The sequence below is a fragment of the Xiphophorus couchianus genome, chromosome 1 (assembly GCF_001444195.1).
Source record: "Xiphophorus couchianus chromosome 1, X_couchianus-1.0, whole genome shotgun sequence".
NCBI lineage: Eukaryota > Metazoa > Chordata > Actinopteri > Cyprinodontiformes > Poeciliidae > Xiphophorus > Xiphophorus couchianus.
The window spans coordinates 3,757,674-3,768,824 of NC_040228.1; positions in this window are offsets into that span (position 1 = coordinate 3,757,674).

An 11,151-nucleotide genomic window follows, 5' to 3' on the forward strand; every position below is an offset into this window, starting at 1 on the left:
GACTGATTTATTAATAATTCACTGACCTTTTTCCATTTCCATTTTCAGTGGAGTTGTGAAACCAGCCAACGCATGTGCTTTTAGGTTTCTGCTTCCGACCAGATATAGACGTTTCTTTCACTTTTAGGGACAAATCTCTTTCCACTGGCCTGGCGAAGATATTTACGAGCCGCATTGACTCGCCATCCAAGACTCCCTCACCAAAGCATGCTCACTTGTTTGCCCTCGCCGAGTGAAACAAGAGTAAGGAGAGAAATGTGCCTCTAAATGTGAAAAAGCGGGGTTTTTTTCAAATGATGCAGCTGTTATTCCCGCTAAAGATGTTTTCTCTAAAGTATTGCCTCATGAGGGCTGAATATATATGCATGGCACAGTTTTCAGATATTTATTTTAAACCATACATGTTCTTTCCAACTCACGTTTTAGTAGATAAAGTGTGAAAACCCTTCAGTTCACATTACTTTTCAGAATCAAGCTGCTGGTCCTGCTGTATTCTCTAACTGTACCAGGCTTGCAAATTGTAGACTGTAGCAATAGGAAATAGCAGGGCTTTTTAAAGAGCACAAACACTGTCTGGAGTTTATATATAACCAGTTTTCACTTTGAGTAACTGTGCATAAAACAAGCTACTTTGCAAAACTGACATATCTTTTACATGAAAAGTGAAGTGGACATCTTCAAAACAACCCAGCGAGGCCGATAGTGACTGCTGATACCAGACTGAAAAGGGGAAGATGTGTGAGAAAGGGGCGAAGCCTTTCCAGTAACCCCAAATGGTTCCTCTTTCTTTTTATGTCAAACTTGTTATGTTTTACTTTCAGACACTGCTCTTCCTGTTTTTTTTGTTGTTTTTTGTATTCCACTCTACAGGCCAGTTCAACATTTCCTGTACATGCAAACCAACAGGAACAAGCAGCACTGCAACATCAACCCCTGTGACAGAAGTGACTGACGCTGACCTCTGCTCGCGCTCCGCTGACACATCCAGCTTCGGTGGAGCTGGAAGCTGCGACATGTGCTGGGTGTGACAGCGCTGCCTGTGCTCTGTTTCTGCACAGCTGTCACTCAGACCTTCACCTTCCTCTGCACCTTTTGAAAAAGCTGACACTCGTGCGCTCTATTGCCTCTCCAGCAACGTGCCAACGTCAAGAAATCTTTCCATTAACCTCCGGGAAGAGATTTCTCTGACATTTTATAGAGCTGAGCTATAGATTGTATTATCTGCTAAGAGTAAAGGGGAGAAATGGAGCTGTTGTGAGTCCTGGATTCCCACGTCTTGTTTTTCTGAGCTTTGTTGCTTCTGCAAATATTTGTTTGGCTGCTGCTGATTTCATCCGCAGCAGCAGCATCACTGAGCTGGCTGGTTCAGTTCTCAAACTGAAACGACACACCAGTGACGTGCGGTCAGGGGAGGCAGGTGAGGCAGTGCCTCACCTGCCATCATGGAAAGAAAGAAAATATATAATCATAAAGTAATTTAAATTGTTATATTCATCCGGTGGTTTGTACTAAAAAATATTTATTTTTCATGTAGCTTCACCAATTTCGATTTTTATTTGTTCAAAATCGCTGAATTTTCTTATTTTCCCATTCAAATGCTTGGAAGCGATGCCGGTGAGGCAGCAGCGAGCTCTGCCTCACCTTGGATTGCGCAACCCCTGGCTCTGCGCTGGCTGCTAAGCGGAGAGAGCATGTTGCTGTACGGCGTCAATAAAATGGTTTAAACAAATTTAATATGTGAACTTATTTCCAATAATTTAGCTTATGTATATAATGTACAGTGCTTTTTGTCACCAACTGTGTTTGTGTAACGTGTTTCGTGTAATGAGCGATTATAAACGGCAGAGAACAGGTTCGAGGTGAGGCAGGCAGTTCTCTTGCCTCATGGCAGGGGGCGCTCAAGATCCCAGACGTTCGTCTTGTTCACTCCTCAACTGCCGAGTAAGTGACAGCGAGCTAGGCTAAACGATTCGGGAAGCAAGTCAAGTGCAGCGATAGATTATAATAGAGATAGTGATTTTTTTCCTCTCGCTTATCCCGACTTTCGACATGGATGACTACATTACAACACTAAAAAAGTTTTCTCAAGTGGACTTTCAATCGAAGCAGGTAAGACAGTAATGTTATTAATGTTAATGTTATTACTGTCTTACCTTAGGTAAGACAGTAATAACATTTATTTTGTTTTGTTTTTTAAGGAAATGTGTGTTTTGTGAGCTACAGTTTGTATGTGTAAGGATGCAGAAGTGAAACATAACCTGTAAACTGCTGTCAATCTATGCATCTATTTGCAAATCTGATTCTGATGACGTCAGTGCCTCACCAGCTATGAACCTCACCGCACGTCACTGCGACACACAGATCGCATAATAACAGTAAACCAATCCATTTGAAACCGGATAGTTACGTACACAGAATAATAAGAAGACATGAACACATTTTTTTCCCCCTCACTGTCTGGAGTTAAATCAGACCAAACTTTTCTAGATTTAGCTTAGCTGAAATTGACAAAATTACTTCTATTTGTTAAATGCCAGAAAAACTGGCGAGGATATTTTTTTTTTTACAAATGATTTTTTAACTCTGTGCCAGTCAGTTTGACACAACAGAACTGCATAACAGCAGTTTGGTTTGATTTGATTATTAATTTCTGACTGTGTTTTTCTTTTCAATATGCAGATATTAGTTTACTTCTTTAGACTGTATTACCTAATGTTCCTGTCCACAATAGAGAGCAACATGGAGACACTACTGGGCCAGAACCGATCCAGACATTAACCAGCTAGACTGAAGTTTCACAATAAAGAAGCAGCTGATGTCAAGCCCCAGCTAGCATCTGAGATAACATTCTAAGATTTTTTACCATTTCTCCAAGCGTAATATTTTGGGCCTCAAGGTGAATTTGCAGGAAGATTTGTGACTATTTTAAATGTCTTCCACTTAAAATTGTTCAGAAACCCATTGACTATGGGAAATAATAGCTGTTTTTCTAAGGTATTTGCTGTTGTCTTGTCTTGTGTCCTTGGTATTGTGATAAAGCACAAATGGATTTTTTTAAGGTATTTAATTTTCATGTTGGCTTCAATTTTATTTATGAAATAATGTGAAATCTGTTTATTTTGGGATTAAATTTAAATAATTCTAAAGAGCTTGATTTTGTTCTATTAAGTAAAACCACTGAATTGAATTACAATGTATGAAGAAAGGCTTGGTATCATAAAAAAAACAATGCTACGAGCGCCCTCTGGTGGTCACTTAAGGGTATGTTCTTAAATAGTGAAAACCTACAAAATCCACATTAAATATTCTGTGTATTATTCTGTTTTTATGAATTAAGACTGTTTAATGTAGCTCATTGTAAAGTTTTCTAATAGGTTCAGTTTAACATTCTATATATTTAAATTGTAATGGGGAGCCTGTGTCTGTTTTCATGAGTGGTACGATGTAATATAGGAAGAAATGAACTGATCAGATTAAACAGAGATAACATGCTTTATTAGTTCCACACTAATAAAGAACAAGCAGAACATGCATGTTCTGTTTGTTCTTTATTTCATTACCGCAGACAAGATGCCAATCTGTAAATGTGTCACGTGGCTTTTGATCCCTGGTGATCAAAATACCAAAATAATTGAAATCTGCTCAACCAAACCCAAACTGACAGTGTTTCTGGAGATTTTGTTTTTAATATTTTCCCCACCATTTGTTCCATGAATCAATAAATATCCGTAAATAAAAAAACACGATTAAATGCCGTTACTGTGGGCAGCTTAGTGATATAAGTGACCCTTCTGGTGTCCAGAAGCAGCTTATTTGAAGTTTGTCCAATTACGTTTGCAGTCAGACATACAGTAACTACAAGGGCAGTTCATAGGGCAGAGACTGTAAGATACCATGGAGGAAAATTTTATTTTCTGTTCTGGCTTCAAATTTTTTGGAATACACAACCATTACAACTAATAAACATTACACCATTGAACTGTTTCAGAAAATCACTCAGTCAGTGGATCCCAGATGATCAAAACGGTTACTCATGTTTTGAATCATTTATAAATGAACTGTTTTTACATGTTCTTTTCAAATGGATGTGATATTTATAAAACATTTTTAAATGTTTTATAAATATTTTATAACATTTATAAAACATTTTTTGTTTTATAAATGTTTACTACCTTTAGCTAAACTTTGAAATTTGTCATATATCATAGGTCATGTATGTTGTTATGCACATTAATTGAAATTCTGTTTAAATCCCTTCCATCAAACTACTAGGGGGCTTTTTTGACTAAATCTGGCATATGGACAGTCATGTTGATTAATATGCATTTTACCCTTTATAAAATAAATAAATTCAAATTGGACACCAGTGACTTGTGAGTTTTACAGTTCTGTAAATATTACACCATTGAACAGTTTCAGTTGAATGGTGTACTGAAACACCATTTCAGTACATTTTAATCCTCTTACTATTTTAATCCTCCTACCACCAGAGCTGAAGTTTACATTTAGAACCACTAGATGACACTCTTTCATTTTCTTTGTTGCACCACCTTACCCACGCTTGGACTAAAAAGGCAGTTGGAGCAAAATAACACCGTGTTTGACGTTGTCGGATCAACAGTCAACAACATATTTGACCAGTTGTAGCCGAGCGCTTGTCGGATCACAGATGACTCACAGATGCTCGATCACGGATGACTGAGAGTTTCCATCATTGTGTTCCAGAGGTGAACAGGTCACCCAGGCTTTGACAAAGAGAAGATGCCCAGATGAATCACGTCTGAATGAAAGACGGTTCATTCCAGAGCTTCCAGCATGACATAACATGGGTCAGTGGTCTTTACACTTCATTATCAGAGCTCGTAAACCAGACACCCTTTACTATAAATATTCAGGGCAGCTATACTCTCACCTTCTCTGAGGATGAGAATAACGTGCAACATAGGACTGCAGCCCTAAGAGTGAGAAGAAATATTTTCACAATATATTGAGAATGTTATTATTTAAATAAAAAGAATTGAAAAAAGAAAAAAAACAAACTTTATTTAGTTATTCATTTTTGTTTAGGACATGTCATGTCAATTCCATCTTAAACAACTTCCCCTTTTTTCATCTGTGAAATATGTAGAAATATTCTGTCCAGGAATGATGCTGAAAAACTAGCATGCATTTGTTACTTCCAGGCTGGTCTACTGTTGTTCCTTATCATCAGAAAGTCCACAAAACGCAGTCAAAAGCCTTCAGCTGATCCATAATGCTGCAGCAAGAGTTCAGATGAAAATGAAAAAGGTGGATCATATTTCTCCTATTTCAGCTTCCCTTCATTATCCCCCTCTTAAATCCACAGAGGAATTTAAAGTGGCAGTATTATGTAAAACTGACTTTTTGGAGCTTTACATACTGTAATGTTATCTTACTCCCCAATGTTCATCTTTTGTTACAAAGGGTTAGAACACTATCGCATCTGATTTGACAATTTCAGCACTTCCCTGTGCTGACCAATAAAATAGTTTTTTTATTATTGGTCTGGTGTAATATTCTAATCTGAATTGTCATGTTTGTATGTAGCAGATAGCAGAAAATCTTCCTGAGAGGAATAAAGGAGTTAAAACATCAATCTTGGTCCAATGAATCGATGTGTCTCACTTGGTGACAGAGTTACTGAAATAAAGGAACTTTTCAATAATAGTTTTCATTTACCGAATGTGTCTGTATGCTGTTAGATGTGCTGGAACAGGAAGGGGAGCCCAAATCAGTTTCTGCTGGAAGCCCCATACAGCGTTGGGTCCAGTCCTGCTTGTGCCAGGCTATAAATAGTAAAATGACCAAAAGATATGGCATCCTGCACGATAAACACAGAGAACACTGCCTCAATCAGCAGTATCAGAAAACATCAGAAAACCTTTTGCTGCTTTTCATGATCCTCTTAAGATCAAAAACTCACAAAGACCTCTGCTTACATCGCCGCCTCCCTCCGAGTATTTCCACACCTCTGTGAGCCAGCCTCACATAGCATCAGCTACTAGCGAGCTATTCTTAGAGATCCAGCACACCGGGAAAGGCGGCGCTCTAATCTTACAGTAGTTGTTGACAAAGCAAAACACACCGTAACCAGCAACACGGAAGTCCTTCGGGGATCTGTGGCATCCGCTGTGAGCAGGGATACATTTCCGAACCTCTGCTGCCTGTAAAGTCTCCATGGAATCTCTGAGCCGCCCTGTTACACCCAGAACAGGAACAAGTGGACATGAGGCTCATACCGCACAATTATTTCAATTACCACAAACTGCAAGGCATGCTTGTAAGCATAAGAACATCATTGTGTGGGTGTTGAGTTTGGACTCAAGAAATGACAAATAGCCAAATGCTGGAGAGAGAAAAGTCCCTCCTCTTTGCTTTTCAATTCAATTTTAATATTTATTGCGCAGCAATAGAAATACAGTATATGGCATAGAAATATCAATAGGAATATCAAGAAAACACATCATTTCTAACTCAGTGCCACTTGGCATAATGTCAGCCTCTGTCAGTTCTGATTATTATTATTATTATTATTATTATTATTATTATTATTATTTTCTTTTGCCGCCAAATTAAGTCGGTCATCTGTCGTGTATGAAATGTGCATTTTAAGGGTTCTGCAAAACAGAGACAACTCAACAGCAGATTTCAAAAGCCCATGAAGACCTTACCTCATCATACAGCTATGAAATTTGGGACCGTTGTACAACTTCCCAAGGCCTACAGAAATACAGAAAGTTGGCTATCTTGGCTTCCTACGTTGACCTCATTTTTAGCTGTTTACAGCCTCTGCATTTGATCAAACTCCTACAAGAGACTTCCATCAATCGGCCTGACATTTGGTTAGTTGACTCCGAGATCACGGCACAACACTGTTGCGGAAAACATTGAATTGCCGAGCAGTGTTGGATGAAGTCACTCAATCGAGTTTATTTATCTTTTACACAGAAAGATGCAGACGGAGGTTGCAAGATCTGTCTATGTTTAACCCAGACAGGTTGATCTGATGAGAGTTCATGAGCTCTTAGAATAAAGACAACATAACACAGCTTATGAAAGTTATAAAGTCTTACCATATATGAAAATTACCTACCAGTGTTTTCCTTTGATGACTTTGTTAATGTGGTTAAGTGTTCTGTTTGTAATTAGTTTATTTCCGGTAAAGTGTTAGAAAAGCAGTATATGAATAAAATGTATTATTATTATTATTATTATTATTATTATTATTAACTTTACCCTGTAAAATAACAGTTTCTAAGCTTGACAGCAATGGCTGAACTAAATTTTAAAAATCAATTTTTCTCATACTTTTAGGCAGTTTTTCTGGACCCCCATTACTATTTATGTGGCCTTTTATAGGTCCCCATAAATAGAACTTTAGGATAGCAGTTTTTTTTTTTTTTAAGTTATCTCAAAAATCGAATATAATTAGTTTTTATTTGCCAAAATACATCAATGTGACAAGATGTGACAAGAGCAGACCTTGAGCAAGGTCCTCTGGTTTCCAACGCCTTCATCAAATCTCTGTTTCTCCAGAGACGTCAAACACTAATCTAAATCCAAACAGAGCGTTCAAACGTCAAGGCAAAATCACACACAGGACAACAAAAAGATAAATCAGGATTAAAAACTTGTGTGAGCATAACATTTCAGTCACCAATGTAGTGATTGCTGAACTTTCAAATATTAATAAAGTTTTATTTACTCCTGTGTGTCATTTAACTCTGTAGTGTAGAAGACACCAAGAGCAACATGTTTTTCACTGACTCTTTTTCATACTATACTGTTGTGACATAATTATAGTTCCTCCTGCAGCAACACCTACCACCACCATCCTTCACTGTTGGTGTTTCCAGGCTGATAAGCATCTGTACTCTGTTTTTTTTTTTGGAGTAATTTTTCCTTTTCCTTTAAGAAAGTAATCATTCTCTATGTAAACTGCTGATTTTGAAGATAATAAATAAATCCCTGACCTATCTTCTCTCCTAATATTGTGCAGTTTAGCAAGTAGAATTGTTTTTGGTAATTCTAACTGCCCTAAAAAGAGAGACGTTTGGCTTGATTTGCCTCTAGACAGTTAAAAAAGGCATATGTGTCTTACCATGTTGTGTATGTAAACTTGTGGTTTCAACTGTATGTCTCAGCTTTAAAAATCTATTGTTAGCTCCATGCAGTCTGTTGAAAACTCGTTGTTTCAGGCTGCTGTACCTTGGGTTGTGGAATTCTCTTCCATTGTTTTTTTACGTTGACAATCCCATTGATTATTTGAAAATGCAGCTAAAATCCTATTTCTACCGACAGGCTTTTAGTTAATGTGATGCTTATCTTTGATGGGCTTTTCTTGTGTGTTTTACGAAGCACTTTGTGATTTTTGTCTGTGAAAGGCTCTGCACAAGATTTCAGTTACTTACCAAAACACAGCACACACACTAGATTCAAGAGAAGGCATTAGAGCAGTTTTCTCTGTTTTATTCATGACCTCCTATCAGAAAAATCTTGGATCTAAAAAGCACAACTCTGTGCTGTGTTCACGGCATGTACAGATACATTCTGACCAGAGAACATCAGATTAACACTGTGGTATTTCTTTATTTCACCACCTGGTGACGAGCTGTGGTAGACTGAAAACGTTGTTTGCTACATTGAAGCACCAATGACAGCAACTGACGTTATGCATAATTCTACAGTATGTTTATTTCTAGATGCATATTTATTTACTCACCTGGTCCGGTTTACGTGTGTCTTATCTGGCTAATTGTAGAGCAGATTTGTAAATCTTGCAGCTTAACACGCTCCTGGGCCTTCACATTGAAGTTTCTTAAACTCCAGCAAATTTTCTTTTTATCAAAAGCTAGCAGCTTGAGTGAGCTGGGTGAAACTTAGACGCATGTTTGAGGAATGATCCCAAACAGAAATCTTATTTTGCATCAAGCTTTGTGAATGATCTCCACACACAACAAGACCCTTCATAGAGGGGTGGTGAGGTGTCATATGAAATTTACTTCTTCAAGCTTTAGTTCATTTTGTAATATTATTATCTCATCAAAAATGGCAACATGCGCATGAAAGATACATAATACCACGCCTTTAAAAAAGTTGTTTTAAAGAGAGTCAGTGCTCAGCAACCAATCAGTTCAAATTAATTCCGGTAGAATTATACCAGAAACCTGTTATGATAAATGTATAACTTGTTAGGGGACATTTTCTAAATATCAAAGGGGAGTGACTGTGCCTGTATGTTTCATTTTGAGCCCTTGTAAATAAAATCACATGATATTTATGTCCAGCTGTGAGTCTAACCTCTAAGCAAAGCTGTAAATAAATAATCATCTCTTTATCTGCAGGGTTATTGGCAAATAGTGATAAACCTTCTTTGTTTTTCATTATGTATTTTGTGTTTTTCTTTTGTATTTTTCTTAGTACTTGAGCAATTGTAAAAATGTCAGCTGACTGGCGCTGTCTTGCTTACAAAGCATCTATACTTTGCAGAAGTGGTTTTGAGGATTCTTCTCCTCTTGTGAGGCTGAGTGAAATTCTCAGAAGTTGCACTCACATTTTACACAGTGATTGTGAGAAGAACGTTTTAGACATATTTCGTAATCCAACATCAGTTGTGACCAAAACACTTTGCCCCACAGGTCAAAATTGGCAAGTTAAAAGTACTCAGAAGTATTTTTTTCCCTCCAAAATTAAAGCACATAATGTGAATTCTTCTAGTTTCATAACAATAACTTAAACGTGTCACATTTTAGTGAAAGGAAGGTTTAAAAAAATGTACATCTGAACGACAAGCCGCAGATGTCTGAATTAATAATTAAAAGTGTATAATTTAATTTCTTTTTTGATCAATTATTGCCTATTTTGTTGGCCTATATATATATTTTTATTATTCTGGATGATTAAATGCATATAGGCTCATTGGGTGAACTCCCATACCTAACGAGTCTACTTACAGTTGGCTCAACACAGAGCTTTTGCTTTTTTGTAATAGTTTCTCCACTAGTTAAATCTTAACTGGTGGGAAGTTTGCTGAACACATCTGAGACACTGTCCCCTGGATTAACACCATCAGCAGTATTTCAACTCTCTCATAAATGTTCCAAATCTGAACTATTTAGCAAGAACTTACAGGTTTATGCAAAACCTATAAAAAAGTATTCACTCTCTTGGATGTTTTATCCTTCTACAAATCAATCATAATCAATAACATTTGTCTATTTTGGCAAAAGAAAAACATACATACCCCTTAAGTGAAATTACACTTTTTGACTTCTACAATACTTGTGTCTGTTGTCAGTATGGAGAATGGTGGAATGACTTTGACCACATGTCCCACATATCAAGTGCTTAGCTCCATCTTTACTAATGTGCCCAGCACTCAAGCGGTCCTTTCTCCTTAAAAAAGTATTTTGTGTCTGTTTTTCTCCCTCTTATGACACTAAACTATGTATGTTGTTGAGTACAGTGAAAACAAGATGGCTTTACTGCACAATTCAGGTTTGTTGGGACGCTCAACTTTCCCACCTCGTAGTTCCCCCTCCTCCTGTGTATTTGTTGCTTTTTCAGGAACAAATTGTTCATTGTAAATTTGATGGGATTCATCCCAAAAGGTGGCAGAACAGAACAAGGTGTGAGGATTTGAGTTTTTCTGTGTGTTTATTTTAGGTTTCTGTGTCTATCGAGTCTCCGTGTTGTCCTGTCTACCCCTTGATTATTCCCAGCTGTGCCTCGTTTCCCTGATACACCTCTGTATTTAATCCCACTTGTGTTCCTTGTTCCTCGTCGGGTCCTTGTCTAACCTGTCTCGTCTTGTCGTCTTGTCCACCGTCTAGTCCAGGGGTGGGCAATCCTGGTCCTCGAGGGCCGGTGTCCTGCAACTCTTAGATGTCTCCCTGGTCCAACACACTTGAATCCAATAGCTGAATCACCTCCTAAGTGCAGTCAAGTTCTCCAGAGTCCTGCTAATGACCTCATTATTTGACTCAGGTGTGTTGAAGTAGAGATGCATCTAAAAGGTGCAGGAGACCGGCCCTCGAGGCCTGGAGTTGCCCACCCCTGGTCTAGTCTGTCTATTGTCATGCCAGTTGCTACCAGTATGAGAACTGTTGCTGGTACTCATCTGTGCTGCCT